This window comes from Tachysurus fulvidraco, chromosome 9 (assembly GCF_022655615.1).
Source record: "Tachysurus fulvidraco isolate hzauxx_2018 chromosome 9, HZAU_PFXX_2.0, whole genome shotgun sequence".
Lineage (NCBI taxonomy): Eukaryota > Metazoa > Chordata > Actinopteri > Siluriformes > Bagridae > Tachysurus > Tachysurus fulvidraco.
Window position 1 is genome coordinate 19,151,779 of NC_062526.1, and position 14,991 is coordinate 19,166,769.

The 14,991-nt window shown below is 37.1% G+C and overlaps 1 protein-coding gene across 16 annotated transcripts in view; it reads right to left on the reverse strand.

Moving 5' to 3' along the window:
* LOC113637378 (interaptin-like) overlaps positions 1-14,991 on the reverse strand; it is a 482,239-nt gene that overhangs the window by 177,749 nt on the left and 289,499 nt on the right. The gene's annotated exons all lie outside the window — the stretch shown is intronic.

The window sequence follows — 14,991 nt, forward strand, 5'->3', positions numbered from 1 at the left end:
TCACTTCCGGAGTCTAACCCCACCTCCTACCATGCACTGTCCAGTCACAGATCAGCTGCCGCCAAACCGCCCGGCTACTGGGTTCAACACAGCGCGACTGTATCAGTCACTGCGCCATCTACTGTGTTTAGAATCTACTGCGAGTGATTCGGTGTCTATGCCGTGTGATTCAGTGTCTACTGCGAGTGATTCGGTATCTATGAAGAGTGATTCGGTGTCTATTGCGAGTGATTCAGTGTCTACTGTGAGTGATTCGGTATCTATGCCGAGTGATTCAGTGTCTACTGCGAGTGATTCGGTATCTATGCCGAGTGATTCAGTGTCTATTGCGAGTGATTCGGTATCTATGCCGAGTGATTCAGTGTCTATTGCGAGTGATTCAGTGTCTACTGCGAGTGATTCAGTGTCTACTGCGAGTGATTCAGTACGTGTTCGTGTTCTTCTTCTTCTTCTTCTTCTGTCTTTTTATGGCGGATGGCAAACCAACTTTTGGTGCATTTACCACCAACTGGACTGGAGTGTGAAGCACTAGTAGGCATGACTTATGCAGCAAAAAAAAGGAATTAAATTCTATCAAAAATTCCGATTTCTTTGATGGATTTTGTTATATAACCATAGGTGATACTTTGCTGTTCTTGTTCTTTCAACAGGCCGATCACACTGAATGATTCAACACCTAAGTTTTTAACTGCATTAATTAGTTTTAACCTTTCTCTTCCATATTCTTTACATTTTATTAAAACATGTTCTATGGTTTCTGGCTGATCACAATAAACACATAGTCCCAATTAATGTTTTCTTATTTTAAACAGAGAATGATTTAATCCAGTATGGCCTATTCGTATATGTGAAATAATTGTATCTTCTTTTCTGTTCCTGACAACATATTTTCATTTCCTACTTGCTGTTGAATATTATACATAAACCTACCCTTGCTATCACCATTCCATGCCTCTTGCCATTTGTTATTTATGAATTATCCCTTTATTAATCAATTTTCCTTTTAACTTCATTTTTGCTTAGAGACACTTGAATATCTATTTCTGAGTGTTTAAGAGCTTCCTTAGCTAGTTTATCTACCACTTCATTTGCCTCCACTCCCACATGAGCAGGAACCCACAACAAAGTTATCAAGCTTACTTTGCTGATTCTTAATAAACTTGCAAGTATCTCATATATAATGTCTTGTCTTGATGATTTTAGTCCTCTTCCAAGACTCGATAGTGCTGCGTAAGAATCAGAACAGATTACAACTAAGCTTGGTTTTACTTCCTCTACCCACTGGAGGGCTACCACCATAGCAATTAATTCTGTTGCGTAGACAGATACATGATCAGTTATTCTTTTTTTAATACTATATGAAATTGTGGAATATATACTGCAGCAGCGGTTCTACCAGAGATAGGGTCTGTAGAACCATCTGTGTATATACAGTATGTGACCATGGTGAATAACTCTGGTCTACATACTGTTGTGCAATGATGTTCTTAGGGGTATCTTCCTCATTCTTCAATTTAACTTGTATTTGAAAATCTACATTAGGCATTGGAAAAAACCATGGTGGGATTTTGGATACTATCACAGTTGGACTTATATCGCAGTCAGCAATACCAACTACTTCTGCTTCTCTTTTAACAATCCATCCAAAGCTTTTAATATTTTTATTTCCATGCTCCCAGCATTCTCCAGTCACCCAGTACGTGCTCGGCCACTGATCAGTTGTATGTTTGTTTGTTTTTTTAATTATTATTAAACAGTAACAAAACATCACAGCATTATTTCAATACACATATAAAACACACACAAAAAAAGAGAAAATACGTAAAACACAAATAGGTTGCCAGGGTAACAATACAACAACAATACAATATGGGTTATGTAAACATTAAGAGGACAGGAAGGATGAATAAAGCAAAACAGGTTGATAGGTTTGGAGCCAGTAAATATTTGTTTGTGTCTGTGAAATTTTGCCAGTAGGAAACACAAATAAATAAATAAATTATGTAATATTTCCATATATTCATTCTCTTTAGAATAATTGAACGAACCAATTAAAACATCTTTAAAACAGAAAGAAAAGTCACTTATAAAATATGACAGGATAAACATCAACATATCAGACCAAAATCTCTGTGTGGGTACATTGTCAAAACAAGTGAATGAAATCTTCCTCAGCAGAGCGACAGAAAGAACAAATCACTTCAATATCAATATTCAATATTTCTTAAGAAAGATTTTGGACGGTAACATTTCTGAATTTATTTAAATGTTATTTATTTTACTTTATTAGTAAGCAGATACTTATGCGACAAGGACCACACGTTCTCCCACTGTAAATTCTCTACAATATTATTCCAATATGTTATAATACAAAGGAATTGTCATTAATTCTTTCTGAAAGAGAGCTCTGGTTTTACAATTATTTTTATATTTCTCTACAGAAAAGCACACATTTCCAATCATTGTGTCAGTTAGGTTCAAAGAGTGAGCACATGGCCATGGAAATGTAGAACCTTGCAACAGAAAAAACACACCAGAAGGAATAGTATTGCAGACAATAATGTATTCACTAGTAGTTACAGGCATTTTATATTTCTGTAAGAAATCTGAATAGTCTGCCTGTGAATTAAAAAGCTGTCCAACTAACAGAAGGTTGTCAAAGAAAAGTGATTTATTCTTGCAGAGAATATCCTTATTGTTCATAAGTAATATCTGTGCGGAGAGAAGTTGTGTTTGTATATCAGGGACCAAGCCAAGAGCATCTACTTATGAAAATTAGAAAGTTTGACAGGGATCTTTGTAATATTATAGTTACAGAGTAGGAGGAAATTCAGGCCACCAACTTTAGAGAAAATATAGTTGGGGATAATATTCCAAAGTGAGGAGGGATTATCAAGAAAATCTTTCTTTATTAATTACAATTCCTAATTATGTAACTTGATCTCTCACAGGAATGTTGCATATGGAGGGAGCGTTATAGCTTTTAACAGACATCAACTCACATTTGTTAATATTTAGAGACCTGAAGCTCTGGAAAAGAAATCAATCTATCTTAAAGCTAAAGGCATCATTCATAAACAAATTGGTGTCATCAGCCAGCTGGCTAATAATAATTTGTCTATCTTCAATTGTAATACCTTGTAAATTACTACTGGAAATATGCAGAGCTAAAAATTGAGAGGCAAGCAAAAATAAATATGGAGATATAGGACCACCTTGTCTTACTCTGCGTGACAAATTGAATCTAGGTGAGGTTCCGAATTTTAATTTAATAACACTAATATTATTTCTATACAAAGTCCTGTGGCTTTACAAAATGAATCTCCAAACCCAAATTTGAAAAGAGCTTGAAATATGAATTTGTGCTCGAGTGAATCAAAGGCTTTGTAGAAGCCTAAGAAAAGCATGTAACTGTCATTAAGGATGAGATCTTCGTAATCTATCTAGGACTAATCTTATATTATTTGTGATGTGACATTTTCAATAATACAGTTAAGGACATCTTTAATTCTTTTTGCTAAAATCAGGGCTAAAATGTTGTAATCGTTATTTAAGAGAGTAATTGGTGTAGTGGAATTTTTTACTTTAGAGAAGAACACATGAATCTGTCCTTCTAGGCTTCTGTATTTCCCATGGCTGGTAGTTATTGTGACTAGAGATTTCAGTTGTTTCTTCCTAAAACTGCCTTTAATCAGACCCATGAGACCTTTTTTTTCCCCGTGGGATTAGTTTGGTCAGAAGATGAGCAGGCGATGCTTCTAAGCCAATGGTGGATGATGTTTTGGTTTTACATGTCCTGTTTCATTATATTCCTGTCTATAAAATGCTGATGTTATCAATAATGGGGGCCTTTCCTCTCTGATTTTACACGTAGAGGGTTGGGTCCTTCTGCAAAGCTGAACGCAATAAACCGTGAAACCTTTATACTCTTGCCCGTGCCTATTGGTGTGATATTTTTATGCTTTCATTCTCTCGAACCTCAAAACTTCCACAACATTGGTCTCCAATTGTCTTTATCTTTATTGGGTTTGGGTTTTAAGGTAATGACTCCTTGTGTCATTGTAGGTGGAAGTACTTCTAAATCAAAACTTTCTTCAAATACTTTTAGTAAGAAAGGGGATAAGTCATCAGCAAACATCTTATATAACTCTAAGGTTAAACCATCACAGCCAGGACTTTTATTATTTTTTAGACTCTTAATAGCCTGAAGAATTTCTGATAGGGATATATCGTTATCACAAGCTTCTTTGTCCTCTAGAGGAATAATTTTATTTTGATTAATAGATTCAAAAAAGTATTTGGTTGAATTATCACAATATCTTGATGTATATAGGTTTCTATAGAATTTGGAGCGAAAAGAAGCTGTCCATCGAGAACTGTATCATTAGCATGGAGACAATCAATAGAAGCGTTCACAGCATTGGATCTTTCCAACCTAAAAAAATAGAATAATTCTGTTTTCCTTCTTCCAGCCATTTTCTCCTTGATCTAACATAGGCTCCTTTAGCTGTGGTACATGTCGTCTAATTTATTTTGTACTTAAAAATATTCAGTCCTCTGAATGTCTGTCAATGGTTCCTTAAATGATAAAACAGAAAGTTGTGAAAGAACTTCATCCCCTATTAATCTTTTTTGCTTTGCTATATCATTCCAAATTTTCTTGAGAATTTACCTAATTCATATTTTAAGAGCTCCCAATTACGTCCATAATTATTTTGTGATTTATCCCTTTGCCAGTAAATTTCGATCAGTTCAATAATCTGTTGTTTGACTTTTTTGTATTTAAGAAGGGAGTTATTTAATTTCTATAGCATAGGTGTCAAACTCTGGCCTCTAATTATTTTTGGCCCGCAAGGCAATATCAAATTACTATTAGAGCTGGCCCGCCGGTATTAAACAACAGCGGAGCCGCTGTAACAGCGCATTCACCGCCAATACTACAAATCCCATAATGCTCTGCTGCTGTTTTGGGGCCTATGACATCATTAGCGTGCTCCCGTTTGGTGGACGCGACCGCTGTTGCAAGCCGGGCGAGTCGTCCATCTGCGGGTTTTCCGCGCCTTTCATTACGTGCTCAACTCTGTAGCGATCCGTGCAGGAAACCCCCACTCGGGACTTCTGGCAAGATGGCGGGCTGAACACATGTGCTCTCACTAAGCGGCTTAGTTATCTCCCGTTTTCTAACTTTAGATTAATTTAATTCTCAATTACACCTACCAAGAGTGATATTTCAGTTGTGTTACTGTCACGGGCCTCCAAAATGCGAAAATCTCTACAGACAACTCACCCAAGGATTGTTATTCCTCCGGCTCAGCGCGTGGCTCAAACTTCAGCTGCAGAAATGGAAACAGAGACTGATCCATTAGAAAAACGACGTGATTCCTCTCACTTTACACCCACTAAAACACTCGCGTCGAAAAAGCTAAAATATCAAGAAGACGACATTACTAACGCTACTCTGCTGCAAGCCATTACTTCCCTGACTGCTCGCTTCGACTCACAAGACGAAAAGCTAGAAGAAATGACGGCATGACAACAGCATAATGATAGCGGAGATCTCCAAAGCTGTCGAATTTAACTCTGGCGAAATTAAAGAATGCAAAGAAAAGTGCAACGAGGTGAGCAAATTGGTCCTGAAAATAACTGCTGCACAGAACGACCTGGAAAACAGAACATTAGATCTTGAACGATATAAGAGAAGATAGAATCTCCGGATCAACGGCATGACGGAAAAGTCTGATGAGGATGCCCGCAGCGAGGTGATTGGCCTGATTGCTGAAATTGCTCCGCACTTGATACAGAAATCGGACGATATTGTTGACACAGTGCACCGGATCGGTAAGAAGGAGCCAGGAAGACCAAGACAGGTGATCGTACAATTCACAATGTGGAAATACAGGGACGAAATATGGAAATCAACGAAAAACTCTTCTATCTGCCTAAACCGTGGAGTCAGATTTGTGGAAGACTTCACGAGGGAGGACCGAAACGCCCGTGCGGTTTTGTGGCCTCTGATTTCTCAAGCAGGTAAAGAAGGGAAAAAAGCATACTACAGAGGTCCATTTGGTTATATAGAAGGAAGGCGCATTGACCCAACAAAACCCTGCATTTGAACTCTCTTATGGGTAGGATGGTGTGAGAGATGATAATTTGGAGAAATACTAGGTTGCGAGGTATGTACTCGGTTAGTTGTCACCCAGTTAGTACATATCTGTTTTGAGTTGGCAATCAGTGTTTGTTTGTTTTCTACTTTTATAAGTGTTTTTTTATGTTTCCAGTTAAGTTACCATTTTCATTACTTTCTTTAAATGTGCGGGGCATTCAAAACAAGGTCAAAAGAAAGGCTATGTTTTTATTTTGTAAAGGAACTGGTTCGCATTGTATTTTTTACTGTTGCTGATGCTGCTTTTTGGTCAAGTCAATGGGGAGATAAAGTGTTACTAAGCCACGGATCCTCCCATTCTGCAGGAACTGCGATCTTATTTAACAACTGTCCAGGGAAAGTATCTCTGTCAAAACTGATTCTAATGGACATTGGGTTGCAATTGTGGTGGATATTGAATCCGTCTTTTTTATTTTGATTAATATTTATGGTTATAATAATGTAAAAACAAAATCAGCAGCTTTTTGCTGATGTTTCTTGTTTAGTTCGTGATTTCAAGAAGTTATTCCCAACAGATAATATTGTTATAGGTGGAGACTTCAATGTTACACCAGATGAAAGTCTTGACAGACATCCACCTAAAAGTAGTACCCCTCAACTTAACTCTATGATTACAAATTTTTGCAATAATCTTAAAGTATTGGATGTATGGAGACATCTTAACCCTAACACCAAACAGTTTTGGTGTAGACCCAATGTCTCTAGCAAATCGGGGATAGACTATTGGTTCATTTCGGATAATTTGTTACATTTTGTTAAGCATTGCATTATTTCACCAGCACCCCTAACAGATCACTGTGCTATTACCTTGGATGTTACGCCAACACGTAAAATTTTACATAGTAAGGGATTATGGAAGTTTAATTCTGATTTGCTTGTAAATGAGGGATTTTGTGCTAAGCTAAAATATTTAATTAGGGAAATTGAAAATAGTAATGACTTCAGTTCTCATAAAGCCAGGTGGGAATTCCTTAAATTTAAAATTTGTGAATTTTCTATAAACTATAGTAAAATGCTTGCCAAAATAAGAAGACAAAATGAACACACAATTATATCTGAAATTAATAAGTACTGCAGTAAAACTTCTCTGAGTAGCTCAGAGAAAAGTTACTTTATTTCTCTTCAAACACAACTGGATAACTTGTACATTAAAAAAGCTAAAGGTGCATACATTCGCTCAAAGGCCAAGTGGATAGAAGAGGGAGAGAAGAGCACGTCCTATTTTTGTAGGTTAGAAAGAAGATGGCAATCCAAAAACAGTATTGTATCCCTAATGGTTAATGATGTTGAAAATACTGATCCTAAAATAATAAGCAAAGGAATATATAATTTCTATAGTGACTTGTATTTGTCTAATTTTTCTCCAAAAGAGTGTGATGACTTTTTTGGAAAAATTATAAATTTTATTCCTAAGATTGACAATGACCTAAGAGATCTTTGTGATGCACAATTATGTATGGAAGAACTCGATTTAGCTGTACAGAAACTCAAATCAAACAAATCGCCTGGTCCTGACGGCCTTACAGGAAATTTTTATAAATTTTTTTGGAATGATTTGAAAATGATACTGTTTAATGCCCTTACTGAATCTATTGAAGATGGTTCATTGGGCCCCACAATGAGTCAAGGCTTGATTACATTAATCCCCAAACCAGATAAAGATCATAGATTTTTAGATAATCTCCACCCAATCACTTTACTTAACAGTGACTATAAAATTTTCACACATGTCTTTGTCAATCGATTGAAAGTAGTTAATGAGGTTCAATCGGGATTTCTTAAAGAAAGATCCATTCACAATAATGTAAGGCTAGTAATGGATATGGTAGAATACAATCACTTGATAGAGGATGATGGATATATTCTTTTCTTAGACTTTAAGAAAGCCTTTGACACGTTAGAACATAGGTTTTTATTTAAAGCTTTAGACAGCTTTGGTGTTGGTGAGCACTTTGTCAATATTATAAAAATGATCTATAAAGGTATGAACAGTTCTGTTTCTCTTCCTTATGGTACATCACAGAGATTTCCCGTTAGTCGTGGAATAAGGCAGGGATGCCCTCTGTCCCCTCTTTTGTTCATTTTGGCTGCGGATATGTTGTCTACTTTAGTTATTCATAATCAAACGGTACAAAAATTAAAAGTATTTGGTAAAAGTATAGCAATTAGTCAATTGGCAGACGATACTACACTGTTCTTAAAAAACAAAGACCAAATTCCTCTGGCTATTTCATTAGTTAATGTTTTTTCTAAGGCATCAGGAATCTAAGCAAATGTGAACTTCTTGCTCTACATCAGAGTGATAGTGCTTGTTTGCATAACATTCCGGTAAAAGACAAAGTGAAATATCTAGGTATTACAGTTACCAAAGACCAGAAATTAAGTACGAAAGAAAATTTTGATGATAACTTGCAAATAGAAAACCGAATATTAAATTGCTGGCTACAAAGAGACATTTCCATTTTTGGCCGAATTTTGCTAACAAAGACTGAATATTTATCAAGACTGATTTATCCCGCTCTTTCTTTGGCTCCTCCCTCAAATTTCATTAAAATATGTTCCCAAAAAATTTATAATTTCATTTGGAAGCACAAAGCCCATTATATAAAAAGGCAGACACTACAAAATTCTATGAACAAGGTGGTTTGAATGTAATAGAATTTGAAAACATGAATATTTTGTTAAAACTTAAATGGTTAAAAATGTTTCTATGTAAAGAAGATAGTTTTTGGTTTACAGTTCCATCAGCTTTGTTTCAAGAATTTGGTGGAATTAATTTTTTCTCAAATGTGATTTTGATTTATCCAAACTCCCAGTGAAACTATCAACATTCCACCAACAAGTACTCTAATTTTGGAAATTGGCACATACACACAATTTTACTCCTCATAATGCTTTAATTTGGAACAACAAATATATATTGCACAAGAACAGGTCTTTATGCTATAGGAATTGGTTAAACAGGAATATATGGTCAGTGAGAGATCTAATGGATGAACAGGGTAACATTTTAGACTATAATGCTTTTACTTTGAAACATGGCTTTGCCTGTCACCCGAAAGAGTTTTTGACTGTTCTGGAATAAAAATGCTGATGAGATGCCATCTTTCTTATACTGAAGTTAAACCTGTTCTTCCAGCATTATATATTGGAGATATGCAATTTAAAAGTGATAGTTGTTCTAATAAATATATAAGACAGGTCATTTTAAAAACCTGTTACCCCTGTCAAATTAAAAGAAACAAAATAGATCATATGTTTGAGAAGAATACTGTGATTTATCTTAGAACAGCTTATTTAAAATTTCCTGTTCCTCCTAAAGCTAAAGAAATACACTTCAAAATCTTAAATGAAATTTATCCTTCTTACAAATTCCTAAATCAGAAATTTAATATAGAAATTGTCCCAAGTTCCTTTTGTGAAAGCCATTCTGAAGACACGGATCATATCTTTCTCTTATGCAATTTCTCCAAACTCTTCTGGACATCAGTTCAGGACTGATTGACAGAAAAAAAGGTGGTTGTTGATAGTTTTGTATTTTCTTTACATCATATTTTATTTGGAGTACCAAAAGACTGTTGTGCTAATTCATTTTTGCTAAATAACATTGTAATATTAGCAAAATATTTTATTCATAAATGTAGGTTCTTTAATCCCCCCCACTACTTATTATATTCAAAAATGACTTAAAAAGTTTTTCCAAAGCCCTCAGTAAGAAGGTCAGAGTGCTATGAAGCTGCTTTACTTATTGACATCACTCAATTTATTGTGATACTGCCTCCAATATTTACCTTTATTTAATTTTTTTTCTCTTTTCTTTTACTCACTATTTAAGTTCATGTAAATTATAATTTCAGATTTCTATATATTTATTTTCTTTATTTTTTCTAAACAATTTATTAGCTATGCTGTGCTGAGCCTGTAATATCTATCTACAATGTAAATGTATATTTGCCTTTGTTGTTTATATACTTTTGTATTCAATAAAAAAAATAAATAAAAAAAAGGAAAGCCCCCACTCACCCCGCCTCCCCGTGTGTCTCTCTCCCAGACCACGCCGCGACCATATACTATATAACTGTCACCGTGTTACCCATTCCCAAAAATGGAAAAAAAGAAAACAGAACTTTTCTGGACAGGTGGGAGGCAGAATATCTGTTTACATATGTAAAAGACAGACCTGTTTGTCTTGTTTGTGGAGGCAACGTGTCTGTAACTAAGGAGTACAACATTAGACGACACAATGAAACGAAACACCAGAACAAGTATAAGAACCTGGACATGACTCAAAGGAGCCAGAAAGCAGAGGAGATGAAAAGAAGTTTGGTTTCACAACACAATGTATTCAAAAAAGCCACATCACAATGTGAGGCTGCTGTAAAGGCTAGTTATATTGTGGCAGGAGAAATCACAAAATCAGCCCGGCCTTTTAATGAGGGAGAGTTTATAAAAAAGTGCATGATGAAAGTTTGTGACCAAGTGTGCCCTGAGAAAAAACAAGCCTTTTCAAACCTGAGCCTGAGCAGGGACATAGTAGCTGAGTGCACATGTGAACTTGCCACCAATCTTCATGACCAGCTGATGGAAAAAGGAAAAGGTTTCGTTTCTTTCTCACTTGTTGTGGACGAGAGCACCGACGCGTCTGATACTGCGCAGCTGTCAGTGTTCATCCGTGGAGTGGACTCAAATCTGTGTGTTACGGAGGAGCTTTTGGGATTTAAATCCATGCATGGCACAACCACAGGAAAGGAAATCTTTGAGGAAGTTTGCAAATGTGTAACTGAAATGAAGCTGCCATGGGATAAACTTGTGGGATTAACCACAGATGGTGCGCCAGCGATAAGAGGTAAAAAGAATGGACTGGTGGGCAGGATTCGGGAAAAGATGCAGGAAGAGAATTGTGCAGGTGAGCTATCTGTTTATCACTGCATCATACATCAAGAATCACTGTGTGGTAAAGCCCTTAAGATGGAACACGTTATGACCACAGTAACACAAGTTGTTAACTTTTTAAGAGCCAAAGGTCTGAATCACCGCCAGTTTAAGTCTTTTCTAAACGAGTGTGGTTCTGAATATGCAGACGTGCCGTATCACGCAGAGGTTAGATGGTTAAGCCGCGGAAAAGTACTGAACAGATTTTTCGAGCTGCGTGAGGAAATATGTCAGTTTCTGCAAAGCAAAGGGAAGGACACAGCAGAGCTCCGGGAGCAAAAGTTTCTGTGTGAGCTGGCCTTTCTGTGTGACATCTCAAGCCATCTCGATGCGCTGAACCTGCAGCTGCAGGAGCGGGGAGGCATCATCACAGACATGTACGCAGCAGTGAGAGCTTTTAAATCTAAATTGTGCCTGTGGGAGAAACAGATGCTGCAAGGAAACCTTAACCATTTTCTCTGCTGCCAAACCATAAAAACACAGATCTCTACTGCCGTGTGCGCACAGTTTGCTGAAAAACTCAGTGTACTCGGCGCTGAGTTTAGCAGTGATTTGCCGACTTTGATGTCCAGAAATGTAGATTTCAACTGCTTAGTAATCCCTTCGCAGTTGATGTGGAAAACGCACCAAACCACCTCCAAATGGAGCTGATTGAACTCCAGTGTAATGACACGTTGAAGTCAAAGTATGATGTTGTTGGCACCGCACAGTTTCCACAGTTCATCCCTGACACAATGCCTCAGCTCCGCACCCAAGCTGCTCAATTGCTCTCCCTGTTCGGCAGCACTTATCTATGTGAGCAACTTTTCTCCTTGATGAAGATGACAAAAACATCTCACAGGAGTCGTCTGACTGATGAACACCTTCGTTCGATACTGAGGGTTTCCACAGCTCAGAGCCTGAGCCCAGACATTGATGAACTAGCATCCAAGAAAAGATGCCAGGTATCTGGCTTAGGCACATCAGATTAGATCAGTGTGTTGCAAACTGGGCAATAATTAACATTTTCTTTATGCACTTTTTCTTGCTACTCAAAGGCCTGAATGGTTGATTCATTCATTGTTGTTATTTTATTTTCAAATTTATTAGCCTGTGGAAAAAAGTTTATTTTGATATTTACCTCAGAAGGCTGCAAATAGAAAAGAGGCATACAATTTTTATTTAAATTTAATTTAATATGCCATTGATATGTTTTTTTTATATTTTGAGGTTCGATTTTGCATGTCTGCACTATTAAGTTATATAAGCGTTGCTTGTTCCATATTCAGTATTAAAGAAAAACTTGTTTGGTTCCATATTTAAAGGTTCATTGGTTCAACGTTGGCCCGCAGCTTTGTTTAAATTTTAAATTTTGGCCCACTGTGTATTTGAGTTTGACACCCCTGCCAACGTTTTGGAGGTAGGAATTGCTATAGTTTGTAATAAATTAACTAAGAAATAAATAGCTTTGTGGTCAGTCAGTGGGCTGTTGCTAATATTAACAGAGATATAATTAATACTTAATGTTTTAGAAATCAACCAATAATCAACTCTTGATCGTCTTGAACAGTCTTTATTACTCCAGGTGTATTGGATCACATCTGGATACATTTCTCTCCAGATGTCAACTAAGTCAGATCTATCCATAAATGCTAGAGGATTTGAATTTGGAGAAACTGCTTTCCTTGGAGGTACCTATCTAACATATTATTCATTGTTATATTAAAATCAGGAAGGCAGAAGGATATTTACCTAATGCATATGAGAGTTTTTGATCTAGCATGTTAAAGAAATTACAGTTTTTCAACTTTCCTGACTCTGCAACACAAAAGAACAGTTGCAAGGGCATGAGTACAAGTCTTTCTCGCTTATCTTTCTTTTTATATTTTTGTCTGTTTATTCACACTTTCGTTCCTCTCAAACTTCTTCAGAACGAGCCCATGATCGGCCGATAGCACCTGTAAGTACCAGCGGTCAACTGGTGTGCCGAAATACCGGTGAAGATGCCACTGCATCTGTCTGCCTATCTGATCACTTGCAGAAATCCTTTTACTGTCAATATAAGCGAAGGGGCCTCTGACACCTTTCCCTTCTTTTCGCACTCGTTGGACAAGTGGCCAAAGTTTGGTCCTGGCATCTTTGGTGACTTGGGTTAAGTCTTCAAAAATTCGGATCTTCTTTTCTTTGAGAATGGCAGAGGTTCTGGCATTCCTTCAGATTTTATCTCTGACGTTGCGTGACAGAAACTGTACGATGATATGACGGCTCGCTTGCGCTTCCTCGGATGATTCAGACAATATGGGCAGGAAAGGGGGGCAAATAATACCTGTACAACTGCCGTCTGAGCGCCGACATGCGCACAGCAAAACCAATTCCCAGGCAGTCAAATGTTATGTTAATTTCGTCACCTATTTTTAATTTACTCTTAGTCTTAGTCTTGTGCCAAATGTCCTTGTTAGTTTTAGTCATATTTAGTCATTCACATATCTTTTTTTGTTAGTCAAGTTTTAGTCGACTTAAAAGTCTCGTCATTTTAGTCTAGTTTTAGTCGACTCAAGGTATCTTAGCCTCTTACCTGTCGCCCCCCCCCCCCCCATTTTCATGATTTTGATGAAATCACTAGATGACATACCCACCTTAGTTCAAAAGTCCTAGAATAAAGAGAACCCCTCTGCCTAGAAGTCTGTTGTGAAAAAATGCCTGTAAACTGACACCCTGAGGCGTGAGAGTGTGAAAAGTTTGAGAATTGCGCAATAAAGTTGAAAAAAATTAATATGCGCATTCTCATTGCACAGCCCGAACTCACCAGATGTATCATGTTGCATCTCGTTGGAATCGTCTCCTTATTGGCTAAAGAGCTATGATGCTCGTGAAACATCAAATCGCTATTGGAGGGAGCAATTGTCAGTCAAAGGGAGGGTCACCCACATAGCATGGAGAGACCTCATTGGCTTCTTAGCTGCCTATCTCTGCACCACAGGCACTGGTTGGCTCATGAGAGGGCTTGTTTGATTCGTTAGACCCTCGACAACAAATCTAATGCGTTTTGAAAGTTTTGTAAGCCTCCAATGAGAAGTAGGAGTCAAACAAAGGGCGGTAGTGAACCTGTGTATTCAGTTTCCGGTCAAAGACTTAATTCTTGTGAGGCGAGCAAAGCGTTTTGGATTAAAAGGCTTACATATTCCAGTTCCTTGGACTCTTGGGGATTTTTACAAGCATTGTTTTGGAAAATACATTAACATTAGTGACAATGTGAAGAAAGGGAAATTTAAAGACTAGCGTTTAAAGTTGAGTAAACAGATCGAACTAGCGCCACCTACTTTCTGTTGGCTATCAAATGGTTCAATTACTATGACTGCTATAAATCATATTATGCTTTGTGTGTGCGCTTAATAAAATCCTGAGAGTCTAAGCTTTCAAACAGTATATAATTTAACCGTGTATTTAGAGGATTTAATGCTTAAAAGTTACAATGAAGTTACAATGAAGTTGATGCACTCTCGCCTCCTAGCGGTGGTGGCTCGTTCTCACGACGGCGACCTGATAAGCTAGGGCCAAACAGACTCCGACTGACAACTTAAGTTACAAAGGTTTTTAAAACTGTTTTAGTTGCCTTGTGTCTTATGTTTCTGTTCAAATCAGAAATAAAATAAATATACTCAGAAAAACTGAAAAGAATAGGCTTTACTTTACTGTGGGCCTAAAATACAACCTATTTACAGTCCGCGAATCACAAAAGTATCAGTGAGAAGTTGAGAACACTCGTTTAAACAGTACATACACTCGAACTTGACTGCACATCACATTTTTTACTTTATTGATACCGCTTTTAATCGTAATGCAGAGACCGGTCATCGGGACATAAGCTGTCATGTACAATAAAAGCGTCTGCGCAGCGACAGGAAATATCATTTAAC